The 24003-nt window shown below is 35.9% G+C and overlaps 1 long non-coding RNA gene across 1 annotated transcript; it reads left to right on the top strand.

The window, feature by feature from the left end:
- Positions 1-602: 602 nt before the first annotated feature.
- Positions 603-19295, top strand: LOC134731795 (uncharacterized). The gene is made up of 3 exons (XR_010114383.1): positions 603-679; positions 1495-1622; positions 18725-19295. It is a non-coding gene; the product is annotated as an uncharacterized lncRNA (long non-coding RNA).
- The last annotated feature ends 4708 nt before the right edge of the window (positions 19296-24003 follow it).

Raw genomic sequence — 24003 nt, 5'->3', positions numbered from 1 at the left:
TACAGGGAGTCAAAAGTTATACATGAATTTTCCAACTGCATGGGAGATAGGTACTCCAAACCCCCTGCACTGTTCAAGGGTCAACTGTATTTGGAAACTCTCTGTAATAAGAAATGGATATCTCTAGATAGTGAAATCTGAAATATTTTTGTCTTGTTGCTTTTCTGCCTTTTCTGAAATTTCTGAGAACACAATGCTTTTTTAAATTAAAAATGTTTTTATGGTGCTTTTAGTCTAAAAATGTAAAATGGGTAGACTTTGGCAGTAGAAGATATTTGTGAAAAGCAAGGGCTCACTATTTCCCTTGCCTACACAAATTGTCTTCCCCTGATTTCTGACAGGTTGCGAGTTCCTATGCCAGAATACCTTACTGGATTCTTCCATATCATAAGAATCTAGCTCAGAGTGTTTTAGGTGCAGGATATGTTTGGGCTAGAATTGAGTCTTAGGTGAGAAAGACTAGAGAGAGAGAAAGTAGGAGCATTTTCCTACTTCTCACTGAGAAATGTGAATTGTCAGGTGCGCAAATGCAAAACATGTCATTATGTATTCACAAGTATGCCATTCTTCTTCCAGGAATGCAGAAGGGTTTAACTCCCACCTCCTCTGAAGTTAGGTGGACTATGTCACATGTTTTGGCTAATAAAATGTGAGCAGAAGTGCTGTGTGTCAACCAAAGGTGGGAGTGAGTGTGAAGAGTCTGTGTGTAGTCTATTAAGTTCCCTTGCTGTGATCATCATGAATCTATGTGTTAAAATGGAGCTTTCATAGCCTTGATTTCTTAGTGACTTAGGATTGAAATCTCCTGTAATTCACCTTTAATATTTAGCATGGAGATAATTAAATTGGTTGTGTTAAAGTGCTATGTTTTAGAGGTTGTTTATCATCACATTGTAGTCTAATTTTGTTGGATCAAAAAAAGCAAAAAATTAAAAAGCAAAAAGTTAAAAAAGCAAAAATTATGATTTTTAGATATCATAACTGCAGACTTGCATTCACAAATCATTCACTGAATAGTTGGTCTTTCAGGTGAATAGTTTGATTTATTTTTTAATGCAAATGGTTATCATACAGTGGTGAGTTAAGAAGAGATGCTAATCTTTAAAATCTCAGACATCAAATGGTTTATACTTTCAATATCCACCCCTTCTACAGCAGCAAGTGTCTAAGTTTTAACATTAGCATTCTCTGTGGGCCTTATTGTCACATGCAGTTCACAAGACAATAGAAGTTGTTTCAGCAACTTCTATACTCAGAGCTACCAATAGAGATGTGGAGAACAGTCTGAATGCTTTGGTGCCACAGTCACAAAAGCCATCTACAAACAGGGTCATTGAGGATCTTTGAAACATTGACCTTGGAGAATGGAGAATGCTTAGTGTATTACTTCTTTACTTATTTTTATTGAATGAATTAATTCATTTATGTTAAATTAGAAGTTTCCAAGTATGATTCTGTGACTCATGGTTTACCTACTATCCTATTGTATTTCAGGTAAATTGTCACAAACTGCAAAGACTATTCTTTATTAGTTTGTAAAGCATCTATCACTAAGGAATGTCATGCTCTTATAAAAAGGATAATTATGAAGCAACTTTCTAAGACTGGACACACTTTCCTTGGTATGTCTGATTTACTTTTTTTCTCTGCAGATTGATTTTTTTCCCATGTATAATATGATTTGACTGTGTCCCCACCCAAATCTCATCTTGAATTGTAACTCCCACAATTCCCATGTGTCTTGGGAGAAACCTAGTGGGAGGTGATTGAATTATGGGGTGGGTCTTTCCTGTGCTCTTCATGAGAGTGAGTGAGTCTCATAAGCTCTGATGGTTTTAAAAATGGGGGTTTCCCTGCACAAGCTCTCTCTCTTCTCTGCTGCCATGTAAGATATGCCTTTCACCTTCTCCCATGATTGTGAGGCCCCTCCAGCCACATGGAACTGTAAATCCATCAAACCTCTTTCTTTTGTAAATTGCCCAGTCTAGGGTATGTCTTTATTAGCAGTGTGAAAATGGATTAATACAATATATTAATAGTTATTCCAAAGTTCCAGAATTTATATGGCCTCAGTTTTGTTTTTTTCCTTATGTTTATAGTTTTATTGTAGCAAAAGGATACAAATCAGAATTAGCCAAAAGAAGCAATGTATAGGTCTAAGAGGCTCCCAGACATAAATCTTCTGGTGTCTTCTCCTCATGGAGTCAGAATACATCACCCTCCTGGCACCCTCCTGCTATTGATGTGTAGCAATACACAGACTGTTACCATCCAGGGAAGCTTGCCAAAGCTTCATTGTTCAGAGTGTTTATTGAGTTTATATTATGTAGGCATGACTGATTGAATCACTGGCCAACATTGAACTCAGTCTCCAGGGCTCATCCTCTCCCTCATCAAGGTGATATCACATGGCTCAAATCCCCAACCCTCTAATCACATGGTTCATCTTTCTGGAGTAGCCAGCTGTATCCTGAGTCATTTCACTGGCACAAACTATCTAGAAGCCCACCAAAGTCACCTCATTAGCATAAACTATCAGAGCCCATCGTGAATAACAAAGACACTCTTATCACTTGGGAAATTTAAAGGACTACCTTCTAGAAACGGGACAAAATCCAGCCAAGTTCTTTATTACATATAATTCACATCACCTTTCCCCGTTCATCAATGCTATTTCTGATCTTAATTCTTGGTAATGTCAATCACACTTTTCCAACATTTTGATATTTCAGTTCTTTGAATTTGTCTCCTTCAGTGATTTTGCCTTCCAACTTACCTTAATCATTGATTCCTATAGTCGTAACTTAGATCCTGACTAATTACTATAACTGCCTCATAATTTCAATTTCATGCATCCCACTCTCTGATCACCACATGCTATATTTCCATCTTTCTCCCTCTGGTACCTGGACTCCAATAATTATAATTCTTTAACCCCATTAGGAACTTTAATCCATTGATCTTTCACCATTTCACTTCTCAACATCTTCATATCCTCTCTCCCTTCCTTACTTAGCTTAAATCAATTATAATTCTCCCTTGCACATACCCTTGATACCATTTTGGCTTTCTTGATTCATTGTCATTGCTAAGCCAAAGCCACATTCCTAGTTAAATCCAGCCTTCCACTTGTTCCATGCCTGCACGCTTGAAGCTGAATGTGGTTAGTAAAAAACACACAGTCTTACTAATGGGTTTCATTTTAACTCATGATCACAAACCTCAAGTGCAACCCTAATGCTGCCTAGTAACCATGCTATATATCCTTAGTCCAGGAAGTGGGAGAACAAATGAATGATTATTTCACACTTCTTCTCATATCATACTTCTAACACTTTCCATTTTTTTCTCAGCTAAAGACTTTTCATCCTACTTTACTGAAAAAGTTGAAGAGAACATCCACAGTATCCCATAGTCACATCTATAAGCATTTGCATTCATGTCCTCAGTTTTTACCACCATAAGAGAGAAACTAGAATTACTTAATTCTAAAAACACTTTCCTGAAAAGAGAATCTGATTTCCTGAAAAGAGAAGCTTGGGCACAATTACCTGATCCAATTAATAGTGGCTCATGTGACCATGTCACAGAACAACATATGGCTGATATGACCCATCTCTGAATGAGATGGAATATTCATTCTAAGAGAAGGAGGCTGACACAGTAGAATGTATATGCTTCAGATAGTTGGAATACAGTATAGTAAGTTCTTTACTTAATGCTTCTCAAAGCTTTGTCTTCATCTTTGGCTCTCCTGAATTGGAATCACTCCAGAGTTCTACCCTAGGCATACATACTAGATTTGAGTGAAATTTCTTGAAGTGGAGTCTAAGAGTTTGTCTTGTAGCAAGTGCATTAATTGATTCCTGTATACAATAAAGTTTGCTCTATATAGTAAAACAGAGTTTGAAAGATTTCCAGTGGCAACCTTGAATCTACAAAAAGGACTTACTCATTCATGACTAGTTAACCAAAAATTATATTAAAACAAATAATCTTCTAATTGTTTTGATTAATTAAAGCTTTATTGTAATATGTTTGGTTGATTGGTTCTATTTTAAAGATTCTATTTGTACATTTTAGTCATACAGTGAGTGAGAATGAATATTTAATGACTGTTTTTTTATGAGCCAGGCATTATGCTAAGAGTGAAACAGTATAGAGTGAACAATATAGTCTAGAACTCAGGCATCCTTACTTTTAGTACAGTGCAATTCGTGTTGGTTTTGCCTATCTATGGTTTTTTTTTTATGCGAGTGTGCCTTCATGTGGGTTTTAGTTCTAATATAATTAAAACTTCATTCAAATACTTTGATTTTATTATTTTCAGATTTTATTAGGGGTGTTTCTTTTTGTGGTATAGTAGAAAGATCACTAGCTTTGAGATCAACCCGAATGCGAATTCCATTTCTGCCACTTATTAGCTAAATGTCTCAGCCAATTTAGTAAGTTCTCTGAACCTCACCATTTTCTCATTTCTTAAATGGGGATAATAATGCCTATATTATAAGGTAATTGTAAGGATGAAACAAATAAATGCTTACAGTCCTGTTTACTTTTTTTCTTATAACATTTTCAACTAATTTCAGTTTGTGTAGATTAATTTGACTAAAGGTATTTATCATTTTCAAATTCCCATTTGCGTTTACATTTTTTTAATAGGCAGTTTGAATCAAAGAGGTGTTTTTCTGATTAATTGGTTGTCCTTTCTATTTTTAGCATGTAATATTGATTTATCTTCCTTTGTAAGGGAACATGTATTAAATTTGCAAGGTAAAGAGTACTTCTTACTCAAACCATATCTCCTTCTGTAAGCAAGTGCTGTGGCACATGCTTCCAAAGGTGCAAAGAAGAGAGTAATAAGATATGATCTTTTTCCTCAGGTAACTTTGATTCACTGGCTGGGGAGATGATAAATAAATGGAAAGTTAAATAAAAACAGGGGATTTAAATAATATGCAAAGCAACTTTAGAAGAGCTGCTCCAGGTAGCACCTGAGTAATTGTCACACCACCATTAGCAGGAATATCTGCTAATGCGACTCTCTAAAGAATGGTCAACCTTTGTGTGAAATAAAGGAATTCATCTGAAGCTGATACTGGAGCCCAGAATTACATATTCCTCCCTCCTGTTTCCAGGGCAACCCGTGGAGGGCAAAGGAATGCTGTCTCTAGTTATTTACCAATCTCTATTACAAGGTCATAAAACAGAAAACTGTACCTTCCTTCTTAATGTTGGAAATTATTCCTGAGAATAACATTGAAGTATGCAGTATTTAATCTTTATTTGTAATGGTCATACTAGGTAAAGAGAAAAAGGACTTAAATAATGAAGCAGATGAAATAATTCCTTTTATTCCACTTACGGTATTAGAGCACATAATATAAAATAATGTGTATGCTTTGATACTAAACACCCTTCAGAAAAGGGTGAGGAAGCTGAATATGCTTACCCAGGCAAAGTAAAATCAAAAGCCAAGTAAAAGTTAAATTAATTAATTTTTTAGTCACTTAATTTGAATATGCCTGTTAATTTTTTGTGTTCTACCTTGCCACTAGTAATTTATTTTATTTTGCATATTTCTCATCTTGTTTTCTTCACTTAGGTTTTGTGAGATTTGTATATGTGTGCTTGTATGAACTATATGTCAACATTACCTATATAAGATCAAAGAAATATGAGAGAAGTCTAAAATATTAACATTACTTCAAACAAGGGGTTGGGATTTGTGGGAGGATGAGAGAGAAAGGGGATTATCAACTTAAGAAAAGGTACTTTCTTGTTTGACATGTTAAAATAGATGCAGATTTTGTATAATTATTTTAAATTAAATAAAAGAAACAGTGAAAGAAAAGGGAATACAAAAACAAACGAAAGAAAATAATCTCATAGAATAAACTGGAGATTTTTTAAAGTAGACATCCTTACAAGGTAGAGTCCAGCCCCTTACAGATTGTGGCAGGTCCTAGGAGAATGCATTTGAAAATGATCTGAAAATTGGCCAGGCACGGTGACTCAGCCTGTAATCCCAGCACTTTGGGAGGCCGAGGCAGGCAGATCACAAGGTCAGGAGATCGAGACCATCCTGTGAATAGTGAAACCCCGTCTCTACTAAAAATACAAAAAAACAAACAAACGAACAAACAAAAAAATTTGCCGGGCATGGTGGCGGGCACCTGTGGTCCCAGCTACTCGGGAGGCTAAGGCGGGAGAATGCTGTGAACCTGGGAGGCGGATCTTGCAGTGAGCTGAGATTGCGCCACTGCACTCCAGCCTGGGCGTCAGAGTGAGATTCCTTCTCAAAAAAAAAAAAAAAAAAGAAAATGATCTGAAAATTATCTCCAAGACATTTTGATTTATACACCCTTGCTATGCTTTCTCACTCAAACTTGCTATTCCCACCCTATGTCACAAGCTACTACTTAGAGAAAATAAACTTTTTGGTTAATTGATTAATATATCCTACTCCTTTATAACCTAGTAATAATATTTTACAACAACATTTTTCTTTTAAATTACTCTGATGCTGGTCACACATATAAGGGGTGTGTAACCATTGAAATCAGGGAAACTCTATTCTATTCTTGGTTTAATATTTTTTTCTTTCTAAGAAGTTAATCCACATTTAAATTGTGTCTCTTCAAAAGGCAGTCTTGGTTGAGCCTTGGCTATGTGTTAGACTCTGAGGAAGATTTATAGAAGTGAAATATAAGGCTTGGTCATTGCCTTGCAGATGTCATGGGGAGATCAGACATCCAGTCTAAATCAGAATATCTGGCTTCAAAGCTGGATCCCCTGTTATAACCTACCTGACTCTTTTTTCTAATCTCCAAGGATAAAATAATAGGTGTACTACAAACCTTATAAAGTTGTGATTTACAACAAAAGGCGAAGAGGATAATATTAATCATAATAATAATAGTAATTAATTAAGCACTTAATGTGTACAAGATATTTTGGTTAACATAAAATATCATATACAATATCTTAGGTAGTCCAAACATTATCTATGGAAGCAACACAATAATCTCATATACAAGTAATTATTATTTAGAAATTTTAAAGCACTACAAAATGTAGAGTGTAATTATTGTCGGTATTATATTAGAAAATCATAGAAAGGAAAACTATTTTCCTTGGGATTTAGAAATTTTGCCTTAGCAATTGAAAAACAAATCATGAAAGGCTAAGGTTTATAGAATATTCCAGATATATTGAGTAGTCTCATTAAAATAGATTTTTTTTACTAGGGTATCAAACTGGTTTGTACATATTTAAATTTTAAATTTTAATAAAAAGTTTGAAGAGTACACACAAATCATTTTCACTCATACTCACTTCCTAAACTCCTGAAATCTTACATAATATCATAGTATAATAATCAAAATCAGAAAATTAACATTAACAAAATACTAGTAATTAATTTACAGGCCTTATTAAAATCTCTCAGATTATCCCATTAATGTTCTTTTTCTAGTCCAGGATCTAATTCTGAATCCTACTGATATGGTTTGGCTGCGTCCCCACCCAAATCTCATCTTGAATTGTAGTTTCCATAGTCCTAACATGTCATGGGAGACACCCAGTGGGTTGTAATTGAATCATGGGGGCAGTTTACCCCAGGCTATTCTTGTGATAGTGAGTAAGTTCTCATGAGATCTGACGGTTTTATAAGGACTCTTTGTTCAACTCTCATTCTTCTCCCTCCTGCCACCATGAGAAGAAGGACATGTTCACTTAGAATAATGGCTGTCAGCTGCATCCATGTTGCTGCAAAGGACATGATTTTGTTCTTTTTTAAGGCTGCATAGTATTTCATGGTATATATGTACCACGTTTTCTTTATCCAGTACACTGCTGATGAGCATCTAGGTTGATTCCATGTCTTTGCTCTTATGAACACAGCTGTGATGAACATGAAAGTGTATGTGTCTTTTTGGTAGAATGATTTATTTTTCTTTGGGTATATACCCAGTAGTGGGAATGCTTGGTTAAATGGTAGTTCTGTTTTAAGTTCCTTGAGAAATCTCCAAACTGCTTTTCACAGTAGCTGAATTAATTTACATTCCCATCAGCAGTGTATGTGTTCCCTTTTCTCCAGAACCTCGCCAACACTTTTTTTTATTTTGCTTTGTTTTTGTTTTTTTACTTTTTTTTCTTTTATTTTTTAGACAGGATCTCACTCTTTTGTCCAGGCTGGAGAGCAGTGGTGTGATCATGACCCACTGCAGCCTTCACCTCATAGGCTCAAATGATCCTCTCATCTCAGTCTCCTGAGTAGCTGGAACTACAGGCCTGACCCACCATGCCGAGCTAATTTTTGTATTTTTCTGTAGAGTCAGAGTCTTCCCACGTTGCACAGGTTGTTCTCTAGCTCCTTTGCTCAAGCGACCCACCTGCCTCTGTCTCCAAAAGTGCTGGAATTACAGATATGAGCCACTGCACCTGGCTGACTTTTTAGTAATAACCATTCTGACTGGCGTGAGATGGTATCTCATTGTGGTTTTGATTTGCATTTCTCTAATGAATTGTGATGTTGAGCATTTTTTCATATATTTGTTGGCCACATTTATGTCTTTTAAAAGAATTTTAATAATTAGTTTTTGGAGTACAGATGGTTTTTGGTTACATGGATAAATTGTATAGTGGTGAATTATGAGATTCCAGTGCACCCATCACCTGAGCAGTATACACTGTACCCCATATGTAGTCTTTATCCCTCACCCTTCCCACTCACTCCTCCCTGAGTCTTCAAAGTCCATTATATCACTCTGTATGTCTTTGCATTCTCATAGCTTAGCTCCCACTTATAAGTGAGAACATATGGTTTTTGGTTTTCAATTCTTCAGTTAGTTCACTTAGAATGGCCTCCCGCTCCATCCAAGTTTCTGCAAAAGACATTATTTTGCTCCTTTTTGTGGCTGAGTCATACTCCATATATATATGCCCGCCACATTTTCTTTATCTATCATTGGTCGATGGGCACTTAGTCTGGTTCTATATATTTGCAATTGTGAATTGTGCTTCTATAAACATGCATGTGCATGTGTCTTTTTCATATAATGACTTCTTTCCCTTTGAGTAGATACCCAGTAGTGAGATTGTTGGATCAAATGATAAATCTACTTTTAGTTCTTTAAGAAATCTCCATACTGTTTTCCATAGAGGTTGTACTAGTTTACATTCCCACCAGCAGTGTAAAAGTGTTTCCTTTTCACCACATCCATGCCAACATCTATTGTTTTTTGACTTTTTAATTATGGCTACTCTTGCAGGAATAAGGTGGTATCTCATTGTGGCTTTAATTTGCATTTCCCTGATGATTAGTGATGTTGAGCATCTTTTCATGCTCCTTGGCCATTTGTATATCTTATTTTGAGAAACGTATATTCATGCCATTTTCCAATTTTTTGATGAGATTTTTTTTTCTTGCTGATGTGTTTGAGTTCCTTGCAGGTCCTGGATATGAGTCCATTGTTGAATACATAGTTTGCAAATATTTCCTTCCATTCTGTGGGTTGGCTGTTCACTCTGCTGATTTTTTTGCTGTGAAGAAGCTTTTTCGTTTAATTAGGTTCCATTTATTTATTTTTGTTTTTGTTGCATTTGCTTTTGGGTTCTCAGTATGTCTTCTTTGAGATGCGTCTGTTCTGGTCCTTTGCCCATTTTTTAATGAGGTTGTTTGTTCTTTGCTTGTTGAATTGTTTAAATTCCTTATAGATTTTGGATATTGGACCTTTGTTGGATGTACAGTTTGCAAATATTTTTTCCCATTCTTTAGGTTGTCTGTTTACTCTGTTGCTAGCTTCTTTTGCTGTGCAGAAGCTCTTTAGTTTAATTAGGACCCTTTTTGTCAATTTTTGGTTTTGTTGCAATTGGTTTTGGGGCTTAGTCATAAATTATTTGCCACAGCCAATGACCAGAATGGTATTTTCTAGGTTTTCTTCTAGAGTTTTTATAGTTTTAGGTCTTACATTTAAGTCTTGAATCCATCTTGAGTTGATTTTTGTATATGGTGAAAGGTAGGGTTCCAGTTTCAATCTTTTGCATATGGCTAGCCAGTTATCCAATCATTATTTTATTGAATAGGGAATCCTTTCCCCGTTGCTTGTTATTGTTGACTTTGTTGAAGATCAGATGGTTGTAGGTGTGTGGCTTTAATTCTAGGTTCTCTAATCTGTTCCATCAGTCTATGTGTCTGTTTCTTTACCAGTACCACGCTGATTTGGTTACTGTGCTTTCAATATTTTGAAATCATAAATAATTTTGCAATGAATAATCTTTTGCATATATGTTTCTCTTTTGTGGCAAGTGTATCTTAAGGGTAACTTCCTAAAAGTTGAATTGTTGGCTTAAAAGGTAAGTGCATGTAGGTAAGTGCATATCTAGTTTTGTTAGGTATTGTCAAATATTTCTCCAAAAGGGTTGTATCAGTAGTGTCTGAAAGTGCCTACCTCCCCACAGCTTCACCAGCAGAATGCATTCTCACACTTTTAAAATATTACTAATATTATTTGTGCAGATTTTAAGTTTAATTCTTCTAAATTTTATTGTTTTTAGACAAATACTTTGAGAATTCTTTACTTTTTAGGATCCGTCAGATAATTTCTTTGAGATTCTGTCAAGTTTTATTATTTTTTATCACAATCTTAAGGTTTTATCTATTAATTTACTCACTGACTATTCAAAATATATATTCGAGGGCTCTCTATTTCCCATACAATATGCTTGCCTTCAAGAAGCTTACTAACAGATAGGATAAGGAAGCAAATAACTGGAGAATTATAACACAATGTAAAAAGTACCTTATTATTTGAGAGGGAGTAGGCTGATGGAAATAAGTATAAAGTATTAAGGAAGCACAAAAGGGAAGTGTTTCCTCCTATTTGCAAGGGGCGTCCTGGGGGAAGCAATTTTTTTTTTTTTTCTGAGAGGATTTTTAATAGAATTAACCAGTGGAAAAAAGAAGAAAGGAGTAATTGGTGAGCTTTCCAGATACACACAACTCTGCATGTACAAGACCCTCAAGTGAAGGAAGAGAGAGACAAATACATTCTGGAACTGTCAAGAGTTTAGTAAGAGTTTAGTGTAATTGGTGTATAACATTCATGTATGCACTCATAGATGTGGTGAAGTGAGAGAGAAGCAGAAGGAAATATGACCCAAGAAGCATGTATAGAAACTTAAACTTCATCCAGAAGTCAAAAAGGCTTACTAAAAAGTTTTAAGCTGAGTAGTGTTATGATTAAAATTGTTATTGTGAGACTGACAATTCAGTGTTTCCAAGGAACTCAAGGTTTGTCCTCAAAGCATTAAACTACATTGTATACACAGAAATATGCTAAATCAAGTAGAAAAGTGGAATGATGCTTAGGCCAATAATTGACAGTGATCTTAAGAAAGGTAGTCAGCAATCACAATAAAAAAAGAAGGCGGGATATCTTAGAGGTAGACTGTCTGCTTCAGTGGCCGAAAATGAATCTTTTTCAGAGAAAAGGAGCTGCTTTCTGTAGCTGAGATTTTTCAGTCGAATTTGAAGAACACTGGTAGTATATGTGTTGAGATCCAAAGCTGTCTATACTTACACAGCTTAAAATTTACATTAACTTGATTTTACTATTATGTTGCTTCATTAATGTGGTATTATTGTTTCACTATCTTTATAAGCTTGATTTTATTATTTCAGAAAAGTTTTGCCCAGGGAGATAAAGTTGCTGATAACTTTATCATTCATTTCAAAAAGTTCCTGGAAGTCCATTTAAACATATATTAAACTACTAAAATTAAAGCAGCATTAAACAGCTGTTTACTAATCAAGGGCTGCATTAAAACCCTTTTTTCAAAACCCTCCTCTCTCTATGTCTACTAATACTAAAACATCACAAACTTGACCCATCATAATCAAGCCACCACATCCCACAGCAAGACACCCACCTTAAACCAGATGCCCCAAATCTCATAAATACCCTATGTTTGCTCTTTCCTCTTCTGAGATACCATAAAGGTTCTTGTCAAGGTGGTGGCCTCTGTTACTGTGGCAAGCACAGTGACTCAGATTTGCTTTATCAACAGGTTAGTTTGATGGTGTTTGCAGGGAGTAAAATACCTATAAGATTCATTCCTTATTCCACCAACAAACGATGCATTTTGCATAAATGATAACCTATAGTTTGAAACCATAGGCCTAAATTAACAGTCCAAGAATATCTCAGTTAACTTTCTAAATTTGTCTCTTTCTTTCAATATGACACATGGCATTTACAACCAGAGAGGCCTAGAGGAATGTCATTTCTGTGGTTCAGTCGAAATCATTGTTTTTCCAATTAGTGAATCTAGAAATGTATTATGGTTACAGGAATAAGTAAGTGAACTGTGTATCCCAGCCAATCAGCCTACATCAACCAAGAAAGACTTTTGAAAAAAGCTATATAGATTTTATGTAAATTTGGTATTTATGAGCACCAAACTTTTAGCACTGACATCTGCCTGAGAAGAAACTTCATTTACAGCAGTGGCAGAAATGAAGTTCACTGTGAACTAGTTTTGGATACCATATGCTTTAACAAGCTGAAGAGGAGGGGGGAAAGAGGCATTTTAAAAACAGGTTTTTCTTGCTCTCACTGTGGATGATGTTGCATGACAACATTGTGACATCATGGCTTACGCTATTTTACTTGCTGTTGCACCAATATAGCATCAAGGAGTGTAACAGCACCTTTGATGTAGAGTGCTTTCCTCCTATGGAACTTACAGCACTTCACAGGCATTTTCTTTCGAAACCTCACAACATCTCTCTAAGGTATTGCCAAACTGGAGACAAATTTCACAGTTTAATCATGTGGAACACATTGGTAAATATAGATGTGCCTTTTAGAAAGTTGCTTCAAAGTGTATTTTGCAGCTCACGAGACGTTTCTCAGGGTGTAAACCAGTGGTGTAATGTAAAGCTTTTGGCCCTCCCCCATGAGAGCTGGGAGGATAGACGTGCTTGGCATAACACTCACAGTGGCGCAAAAGGAAAGGAGGGTAGTGCAGAAAAGGCAGGCTGTCTATTTTGTTATGTGTCCTCCCCTTCTCTTCATGTCTCCAAGGCCAAACGGGGGTGCCTCCTATTCCTCCACCTCATTCTTTTATTTTCGGCATCAATAGTGAAAACTGAGTTACAAAACTTAATTAGTAATTAAGAGTCTGGTTAGATTTTTAGGACAGAATGAAAGAGTCCATTTAAAACACAAGGTCTGTTGATTGTAATCCCAGAAATCTAATCAGTATTTATAACATAGTTTTAATGGAAAAGGGGTTCTTATAAAATGGGAATGTGGAACATTGCAAATATGCCGTTGCCTGCCTTAATCTCTCCAGATCTACATAGTGAAAGGGAATGGGCTCATTCTCAGAATAATTCTCCCTCCCAAACCCATCTTTTTCCTTCCAATACCCTTACTTCTCCCAATTCCCTAGAAAAGATCACTTGATGTGGAGCAGAGACCTGAATGTGAGTCCTAGTTGTGTCCTGTAATAGCTGTAGGAACACTGTCATTAAACCTCCCATAAATACCAATTCCTAGGTAAACCAGGATGTATGCTCATCCGACATATACAGGAAACCTTTGGATGGGAAGTGCATGTGCCTAATTGTACATGGTATTGTGGATAGGGATGTTTGCATTGTAAGAGTAAATTCAATTTATTAAGAAGCTTTCATTCTATGAATATCATTTATTTTCCACATACCACTGGAATCTGTAATACATACTTCCTATTTTCAAAACGGTATATAGCTTGCATTTCCCAAAATGTGATAATGTGGACAACTGGTGGTACATGAAACCACTTAAAGTGGTAGACAGCAAACATTAATTTTTTTAATCTATCATGTCAAGTCTATAATTTTGAAAGTGAAAATTTTTGTTTTAAAATAAATTCACCTAGGTAAAATTTTGAATTGATTTAAAGAAAACAATTAAGCAGGCCAGGCACAGTGACTCACCCCTGTAATCCTGGAGGCCGAGGCGGGATGATCGCTTTAGCCCAGGAGTTTGAGACTAGCCTAGGCAACACAGCAAGGCCCTGCCTTCCCAAAAAAAATAAATAAATAAAAACAAACAAGCAAAACAACAACAAAACCCAGGTGTGGTGGTGCACACCTATAGTCCCACTTACTTGGGAGGCTAAGGCAGGAGGACTACCTGAACCCAGGAATCAGAGGCTGCAGTCAGCTATAATTCTGCCAATACACTCCTTTCTGGGTAACCTTGTCTCTTTCAAAGCAAAAACAAAGCAAAACAAAAAACAAACAAAAAAATTGAGCAAATCACACTATAAATGGATTATAGCTGTATAAAGGTTGACCTGGAATGACTGTTATGTGGGAAGCCCTGCTTTATAAGACACAGCCAGAATGAAAGAACATGCTACTTAATATTTGAATAAACCACACAATAACCTATGACTTTCATTCAAGGAAAAGTACTTTGCCAGGGTTGGACCAAATTAGAGAAATAGAAATGAAATAATTGCAGTTTGAGATTAGCCTCGGATACATTTCCTGGTAGGTCCTGGGACTCACCATCATTTCTGTATATTATTAATGTAAACTATATATGAAGAATTGACAAAAATGGGCAGAATTGTGTACATATGCCAGTTGATTCTTTGTGGGGACATTTTATGCATGCATGATTCTTTGAGAGACACGACCAGAACAGAGAATGAGCTGCCCTTGTCTTGAGAATTTCAGAAATAAAGACTTCTCAAACTCTTTGAGTAGTTCATTTAATTCTGTGGTAATCAAAAAGTTCTTCTCAATTTCTAACCCTAATCCCTTCTACTTTAAGTGCAATCTCTGAAGAAACAGAAAAATCGGGAAGGTTTTGCTATTCCACCTCTCCATATTTGGTTATAGAGACAATGACAGCAGTGGACATTCTAATCATCACCTTGCTTTGTTTACACTCAATTTTATTTTTGTTTGTGGTATCTGTCAATAAAAACATGAGCACTTCTTATTGTTTTTGTTTGCTAAAAAGGGGAGGTAATTTAAATAATGTATCAAGCTACTTGGTATGAATGATCAGAAGTGAGTCATTAGCAATTATATCCTTTCCTAAAACACATCAAAATATTTGAGGGATGGTCATTTACAGATATCCGTGTGCACTGGAGCTCAGAGTTTATAAAGGTTTACAAGTATTTATGTATGATTTTATGTGTATTTTCAGAGTTATTTTTTCTTATGGAACTTTGAAAAATGAAGAGAATTAAGTTGTTTCTAAAAAGCCAAAGCAGCCTGCCATCTCTTTTTCTTTTCTGGGCTACGGTCCAATTTGCACAGCAGTTGCAAAGAAAAAGCAAACGCATCACTAGATTCAGCGAGAAATATTGTAACAGTATGTAATCTCTGTCAAGATAAAATTGCTTTGTGATTTACATTACAATAAATCCTGACCTTTAAGTGCTGCAGACTAAGCTAATCTGTGAAGTACTTTATTTCAACATTGAATCAGCGAGTGCAGCTCAACCAAAGTGACTGTATTAGTCCCACTGTGGTGTGGTTAAAGAGCCTATATATATCGAAGCAGATTACAGAACATTGTTCTATGTGTACTATAATAAGTAGAATAATTGAAATATTCAGTCTGTTTCATCATTGTGAAATAATAGAATTATTTTAACCTCCCTTTTGTTTGCCTATTATGGGAATTGTAAGTAGCTACATTTAAATATCATTAGGGCCTGATTTAGATTGATTAGAACAAGGAAATTCAGAATTAAGGTTAAAATACCACATGACATTTCAGCCTTAATTCACTTCTTAGGGCTGTTATTTCTTTTCTTTTTCTTTCTCTTTTTTTAGTAAAATAGTTAAGATGTCACATGGAATTTCTCAGTAACAGCTTTGAATTTTTGGTTTTTTCCCTGCCCAAACCAAGTCTTAGGCTTCTCAATCATTGGAAAGTGGACTGTCCTCCGAGATACTATAAAGTTAAAAAGTAACAAGAATTTATTGAATTTGGAAAATTTTTAGCCATCAATCTTCAAACATTTTTTCTCTCCTCCCTTCTCTCAGTTTTCCTTCATGTATTAGACAACTTGACAGTGTCCCAGAGGTCACCGATACTTTTTTTCTGTCTCTATTTTTGCCTCTGTGCTTGCTTTGGATAGTTTTTATTGTTTCTTCAAATTCATTGATTTTTCTTTTTTTCCTCTGCGGTTCTCAATCTGCTGCTAAGACATATCAGGCATATTTTAAATCTCAGCTACTAAATTTTTCATGTCAAAAAAGTTTCATTTAAAAAAATTTCTTCCATTTGTCCCCTCTTTACATTCATGGTCACTAATTCCATCATCTCTGTTGTGCATGCAGCTTCTTGTGTCTGCTAATTAATAATTGGATACTGGACGTTGTGTTTTTGGTTTTGGGTGCCAGAAGTCTTGGTATTCCTTTAAATACTGTTGAATATTGTCCTGGAATGCAGTTAAGTTCTTAGGAATCAGTTAGATTCTTTCAAAGCTTGCTTTAAAACGTTGCTAGGTAGATCCAGAGCAGGATTTAGTCTAGGGCTAATTTGGCCTCACTACTAAGCAGCAAGCCCATGAAGACCCTTCCTAATGCTTTGTGAATTATGTGGTCTTTCCACTCTGGCTGGTAGGAACACGGACTACTTCCAGCCCTGTAGGAACTGTGGGAATTGATTGGCCTAATGGTTTCTGCGGCTTCCTTATGTGGCCAGAGTTACTTTCTTCTCTTGCATGTATAGATCAGCAGTCAGCCAAAGATTTGAGGAGAATCCTCCACAGATCTCTGGAAATTTCTTTGTATCTCTCTCCTCTCTGGTATTTTGATCACAAATTCTAGCTGTCTCAGCCTCCCTAAATTTCAACCTCTGTCTCTTCTACTCATGAGACCACAGGGCTTCCTTTTGCTAAGGATGGGAAACTATCTTCAGGTAGTAAGCTAGGGCAAATGATTCTTTCCAATATTTTTATAAAGTTTCTCATTGTTTAAGGAGGATGTCTCCCTGTTACTCTATCATGATCAGAACTGACGTGTTAAATAACTAGAATTTAAAAGGTAGTTTAAGGTTTTTATTTAACTATTTACTCAGCATTATTGCCAAGCAATGTGTCTGGAGACAGGAAAGTAATTGATAAGAAGGTTATTAAAACAAGTTTGGACACAATTAACTATAAAAATTTTTAATGCATATTGTCCAAGCACAAAGCAATGTAATCATTGTAAAGCACATAAGGCACTGTAACCATGTCATCTCCTTGAATCAGAACGTTGAATTTAGTCAGTTGTATATAAGAAGGTGTTTTGTGGAGTGCTGGAGTGCTTTCCATTGTTTCTTATGGTAACTGTTGCTCTACTCTATTTTAAAGTTACATTGAGTGAGGGGAATAGTTTTAATTTTAGTAAGGCAAACTTTTTTTGTTATTTTGTGTTTTTTATTTTAGATTTTTATAATAAATTTATAGAGTGCCTTGAGGGCAGCTCAATTTGCATTTTAGGGGGCCACCTAAGAAACTCACCTGGGACAGACCACACTGTTCTGCCTTGGAGCACTACAGCCTGAAAACAGATTTGTTCCTGAGATACTTCACATTATAAATAGAGATATCCTTGGGGCACCATATCAATGTATACTAGAGGGTCTTCTCATACATTTTGAGGGGAAAACAGCAGTTTCAATATCCCCAAGATGACAGAAAGTGTTCCTGATGCTAAAAGGATACTTTAGCACTTAGCCGAAAGATTAGTATTTTGAAAGGTCAGTTTTACAGTTCCAAACAATTTCAAAGTTAAAATATAGTGATTTTCTGGAATCATTTGCTTTACTGCCAAGAAAAAATATGAAACTAATTGTTTAAAAGAAAGATTATGTTAAAATATTGATAAATTGGTACAGATAATGTTACATACACACAAGCAATGTCTTTTGGGTTTCTATTTATTTTCTCATCACATTTTAAAATACTGACAACTAATAGACAGTTATTACCTGGTTACTTAATGATATTTAAATTTTCTGTGGCCTAATCTTCAGATTAGGCATAAGAATATCTCATCAATCTTTTGTGATGTCAATTAAGTCAACACATACCTCTAAAACAGCATTTTTATTTTTATTAGGAAGAAGCCTTGTTTTAGCTGGTGACACTTTCTGATGCTTTGAAGGTTTTGCTGTCCTCAGGTCTGTCAGGCACTCCTCCACCTCTTTTCACACAAATGCTGACCCCACACATGCCTTGTAACTGTTGACATTTTCTCTGCCTCTGGATCTGGGGGCTCAATGGGATGCCTCTTTTGCCTATCTTGTTTTAGACATTGATTTGTGGGTGTTTTTGCTTTACTATTATAATTGTCTTTTGTTTGTATGTTGAACTTTGGGAAAATTCAATACTACCCAACTGCCACCATTGTCTTCCCAGAATTTGCCCCTACCTTGAATTCTTAAAGCTTTGGAGATGGAAAAGGGACCAATCTTAGGGGCCTGCTGCAACCACCCAAGCATAGAAATAAAGGAAAAATTCTGAGTCCCTTCAAGGGAAATTCCAGGCATCTAGCTAGCCCTGGGGAGTAAATGAATAATCTGACAAGTAAGAAGATAATAATAACTTAAACAATAGTCATCCAAGCAAGTCAGGGTCATAAGGTGTTTGGTTCCCTATAGAAACTAAAAGATAACATATTAACATACTTTCTTGATTTGTTTTTCAGAAACCAGGATCCCCATTGATGGAGAATGCTGACCACTGTCAGGTAGACCTCAGGCAAAAAGAAACTGAAGACTGAACTCAGGCTGTTTTAAATTTCTTCCCAAGGGGCCTGGAGAGAGTCACACCTGCAGGCGACCAATCTTGCTAGACTGGTCACACTGACCCAGTCTGTTGTGACTTGCTCTCATGACTTGACTCTGGCATAGCATCACTTGATGATTAATAGGTTTCCTTATCTTAACAAATATATGTTAACACCAAGCCTTAACATACCTTTCTGCTGACCCCAAGGTTTTAGACAAAGGCTTGTTCCCTCAGCCAGTTGCAAATCAGAGAATCTCTAAATCCACCTCGGACCTGTTAGCCCCTGCTTCAAGATATCCTCCCTTTGCAGAACAAGTCAATGTATAACCTCCACATATTGATTTATGAATTTGCCTGTTACTTGTTTTCCTGAAATGTACCCCTGTCTTTAAAAACACTTGCTTGTAAGCCATTGGGGAAGTTGGTTCTTAAGTGTTAGCTACCTGTTCTTCTTACTTAGTGCCCTGCAATAAATGTCCTTCTTTCTCTTCCTGCAAACCTTGGTGTTGGTATTTGGCTTTATTGTGCCAGATGAGTGGATCCAAGTTTGGTTCAGTAACAGTTTTCTTTCCTCATCTGTTAAAGAGAACTGAATGATTTCCTAATATCCCTTCCAACGGTAATATCTATTTGGACCTAACAAGACCCAAAATTGTGGAGGAAGAAGTACATGAAATATTACCTCGCTATCATGTTTTCAGACCCTATATATTTATGATTAAGTTGTTATCTGCTATAGTATGTTATATTTTGTCATCTGAATCATTATTCATTCTAATATAAATTCACCCATCTATCCATCCATCCTAAGAACAAACACCCAACCACTATTATATACTAGCTTTGTTCCTTCAGGTACATATTCGATTTGCTATGCTATTTAAAACTAGAAATAATCACACTACAAATGTCATTACTAAGATATATGATCACCTAGGGAAACTTAATTGTTACTTGGAGGTGAAATATGAGTGTTATGGGATCTTTTTTCTTGAGACAGAGTCTTACTCTGTTGCCCAAGCTAGAGTGCGGTGGTATGAACATGGCTTACTGCAGCCTTGACCTCTTGAGCTCAAGTGATTCTCCCACCACAGTCCCTTGAGTAGCTGGGACTACAGGTGCATGCCACCATGCCTGGCTAATTTGTTTATTTTTTGTAGGGATGGGATTTCACCATGTTGCCCAGGCTGGTCTCAAACCCCTGGGCTTAAGTAATCCTTCTGCCTTGGTCTCCCAAAATGTTGGGATTATAGGTGTGAGCCACTGTGCTCAGCTAGAATTTTTTTTTTTTTTTTGATAAATGATTTCAGCTTTTTGCTGCGGAGGGTTTCTTGCCTGCCCCCATAATCCTGGATCACTCAGCATAATCAGCCAAGGATTGAGATTTCTCTAGGATTTAGTTATCAGCTAAATAAAGCCAACAGACCTCATTATTTGACCAGTAGCCAGAGTATGAGCTTGGAAGAAGCTCATAAGGCCTATGGCAGGTCATCGGGGGTATATTACTTATAGGCAAGTAATATTTTAGAGTTGTCAAACAGTCTTGTATCAGTTAGGGTTTTCTAGAGGGACAGAACTAATAGGATACATGTATATATGAAAGGGAGTTTATTAAAGAGAATTGATTCACATGATCATAAGGTGAAGTCCTATGATAGGCTGTCTGCAAGTTGAGGAGCAAGGAAGCCAGTGGTGGATCAGTCCAAATCCCAAACCTCAAAAGTAGGGAAGCCGACAGTGCAGCCTTTGGTCTGTGGCCAATAGCCCAAGAGCCCCTGGCAAACCACTGGTATTAAGTCCAAGGGTCCAAAGCTGAAGAACTTGGAGTCTGATGTTCGAAGGCAAGAAGCATCCAGCACAGGAGAAAGATGAAGGCTGGGAGACTCAGCAAGTCTTCTCTTCCATTTTCTTCTGCCTGCTTTATTCTAACTGCCCTGGCAGCTGATTAGACAGTGCCCCCCTAGGTTGAGGGTGGGTCTGTCTGTCCCAGTCCACTGACTCAAATGTTAATCTCCTTTGGCAACACCCTTACAGACACACCCAGGAACAATACTTTGCATCCTTCAATCCAATCAAGTTGACACTCAATATTAGTCATCACAAGCCTTATGTATGCAGCTGCCCACTCTGTACTATGGAGGCACTGCTCTGCTGAATAATTGTCAGAGAGACTCCAGCAAATGGAGGCGGAAGACACACTCAGGGAATGTACAAGGCAATGCTTTCTTCCTTCAGAAAGCTCCTGGGCCAACAAATATCAATCACCTACCTTTCACCACATTCCTTGAAATCATATAATTTATATAAGATACATTTGTAGAAAACCTACTGTGTATCAGTCATTTTCTTAGAGACTTTCTTTACTTTTTATTCTTAAGGTAAATTTTTCTTACAAAATTTATACTTACACATGCTTAACAAATCAAATAATGCTTCAAGACTCATAAAAAGCTAGCTCTTGTTTTATTTCTCTCTTATTTTCTCCAATGGCTACTATTTAAAATTATTTGTAGCTGCTTATTTTAATGTTTGCTTTCATACACCTAAATAGAAGCTTATATTGCTATTTCTTCATTTGACAGTCTTAAATATTGTTTCTTGTACGTCCTGCTATAGAAGATATGGTTAAGTTCTCTTATATCCTTATCTCTTTAACATATAGATATTTAGCCCCTTACTCATGCTTCCAAAAATTATATAATTATTTTTATTTAAATCAATATTTATTTACATTGTTATGACTATATAACTATTATGTATAAATAATGAACCATACACTGTATTTCATTTCTGGTTATAGTATGCTTTCTCTAAAATTAAAAAATTCCTCTTCTTTTGCTTTTTACTTTTCTACATAGGTATCATTAATCCATCCCAATTCTTGAATAGAACTGGAATTCTGACAGTGTAGAAATCCCTTCTAGAGCCCTCTGTCTCCTGCTCTAATCCAGATTGGTTTCTCTTTATGCTTGCCACACAGCTGTCATGCTGAGATTTCCACTTAGTTCCTGTTGGACCTTTCTAATATGCTCCATTTCATGCTCATGCTTTTTTCTGGCTTTTATGTTCTTTTATTCTGCTTATGTTTCAGTTCGAATTATTTGTTTCTAAAGAGCTGTTTTCCAATTCATTATCCTTTCTCTCTTGCTAGTCTAATCTATTGTTACACCCACCTATTGATTTTTTAATCTCAGTTACTTTATTTTTCAGTTCTGGAATTTTCATTTGATGTCTTTTAAATATAGATTTCAGTTCTGATAAAATTCTTCATCTTGTCATTTTTTTCCCTTGGATATATTATTATAGCTATTTAAAATGTGTATTGATACCTCTAATATCTGGACTATCTATCCATGGCGGGTGGGATTATATTTTTTATTTTTTTGTTTTTAGTTATTTTTTGTCATCCTGGCATGTCTGATAATTTTTGACTTAATGCTGGACATTGTAAGTTAAAAATTATAGAAGCTCTGGATGATTTTATCTTTTTCAGAAAGGGTTTTTTTCCTCTGGTAGGCAGTTAGAAGATGTGAAAATCAGCAAATGCCTTGAGGAGAAAAGCACTGGTGAATATGGGGCTCTCCTCAATGTATTTTCAATGTATTTTCCTTTTCCCTGTGATCCTGGCTCTCCAAGTCCTGGCTGCCTTAGTTATTTCCAATGCCTTAAAATAGCTGTTTTCACCCAGCTTTTATAATTGTTTTAGGTGGCAGGTTTAGGTGGAAAGATACATAATGGAAGTGGACCTTAATTGTTACTTCATATATGATGTTTTTGTTTCTCCTTTCTCTGGAAAGTTTTAATATTTTTTCTTTATATTTATAGACAGCATACTAACTTTTCACGGTAGTGTATTTTGGTGTAGGCCCTTTCTCACTTATTATATGAGAAATTCAACAGATCTTTCCAGTTTGGAGACCTGTGACTTTTGGGATTTGAAAATTCTTCTTGTATTAGTTTTTTAATGATTGTGTCTCTCAATTTTTTATTTTTATTTTTTGTTTTATTTTTCTGCAATTCCTGACATTTTGACACAGCACCTCCTGGATGGATCCCTTAATTTGTTAACAGTTTTTTTCCCCTGATTTCAATTTCTATGTCTCTTCTCTTTAGCCAGTTTATTCAGTTTATTAAGAGAAGAATCTTTCAATCTTATGCCTTAGAGGCTTAAGTTTGGCTACCATTGTTTTGAGAGATAAGTAGTGGATGGAGTTGGGAGAAAGGCTATTTAGAATGTAGACTTCCACTTTGTGCACCTGTGTTCAACTGGGTACCTTGCCCATACATTCAGTTGTATCTTCTGTTCCTGAATGCAGAGGTCTCCTGGTTCATTCTCTGCAGAGAGTAAACCTCAGTCTTCAGCACAGAAGAAGGAGGGAGATCTGTCTAAAATTTTGTTCGCAGTCCCACTCTAACCCCATTCTTCAGGAATACTTCTGTTGTCAGTTTTTGAAACTTTCCAGGTTCTGTGGCACAACTAGATTGTAGACTTAGGTTTCTGCTTTCTCTGATATGTTATATCAATTACCCTTTATCCATTTGCTTTTCAGATTTTAAAATCATTGTCATCTTTTGTATTCTATATTCTCTCCAATTTTTGATGTCCTTGTGGATTTACATTTAATTTTTTTTCCTTTTCTTTTTAAAAAAATCTAGAATTTTAGGGGAAGAAGCAGAGAACAGGTGTGTTCAATTCACCATACTTAACAGGAAGTTTTAGGTGCTTTATGTACATCACAAAAAATTTCCACAGCAGGTATTACAGATAAGGAAAATGCTGAAGTAACATAGTAAATGACAGAGTTAGAATTAAAAATCAGACTGTCTGGCATTAAAACCCTCATTTTGAAATGACTTTTTTTAAACTGCAATTTCCAAGTATGAAAAAATTCAATATTTTCAAAACCAAGTGATTTATGAATTTAGGTGTTTTTACACCATGCCGTTACTTTCTTGATTTAGTTGTATAAATTCTTATATACTTATCACAGTATAATGAATTATACATTTTTGAAAACCTATTGTAATTTTACTCATATGTTTTTCATTGTAGATTTTTGTCTTGTACTTGAAATTACTAAAACCAAACTCTGGAGAAATTATTCCCTAGTTGAGGCCTTTCTCTATGTCATAATTACGTTTCCCAATAGATTACCTCTCCTTTACTTTACAGAGAATAAAGTTCCTTGCTTGAGG

This window comes from Symphalangus syndactylus, chromosome 11 (assembly GCF_028878055.3).
Source record: "Symphalangus syndactylus isolate Jambi chromosome 11, NHGRI_mSymSyn1-v2.1_pri, whole genome shotgun sequence".
Lineage (NCBI taxonomy): Eukaryota > Metazoa > Chordata > Mammalia > Primates > Hylobatidae > Symphalangus > Symphalangus syndactylus.
Note: the sequence above shows the minus strand (reverse complement) of the source record. Positions and strands in the feature narration are given on the sequence as shown.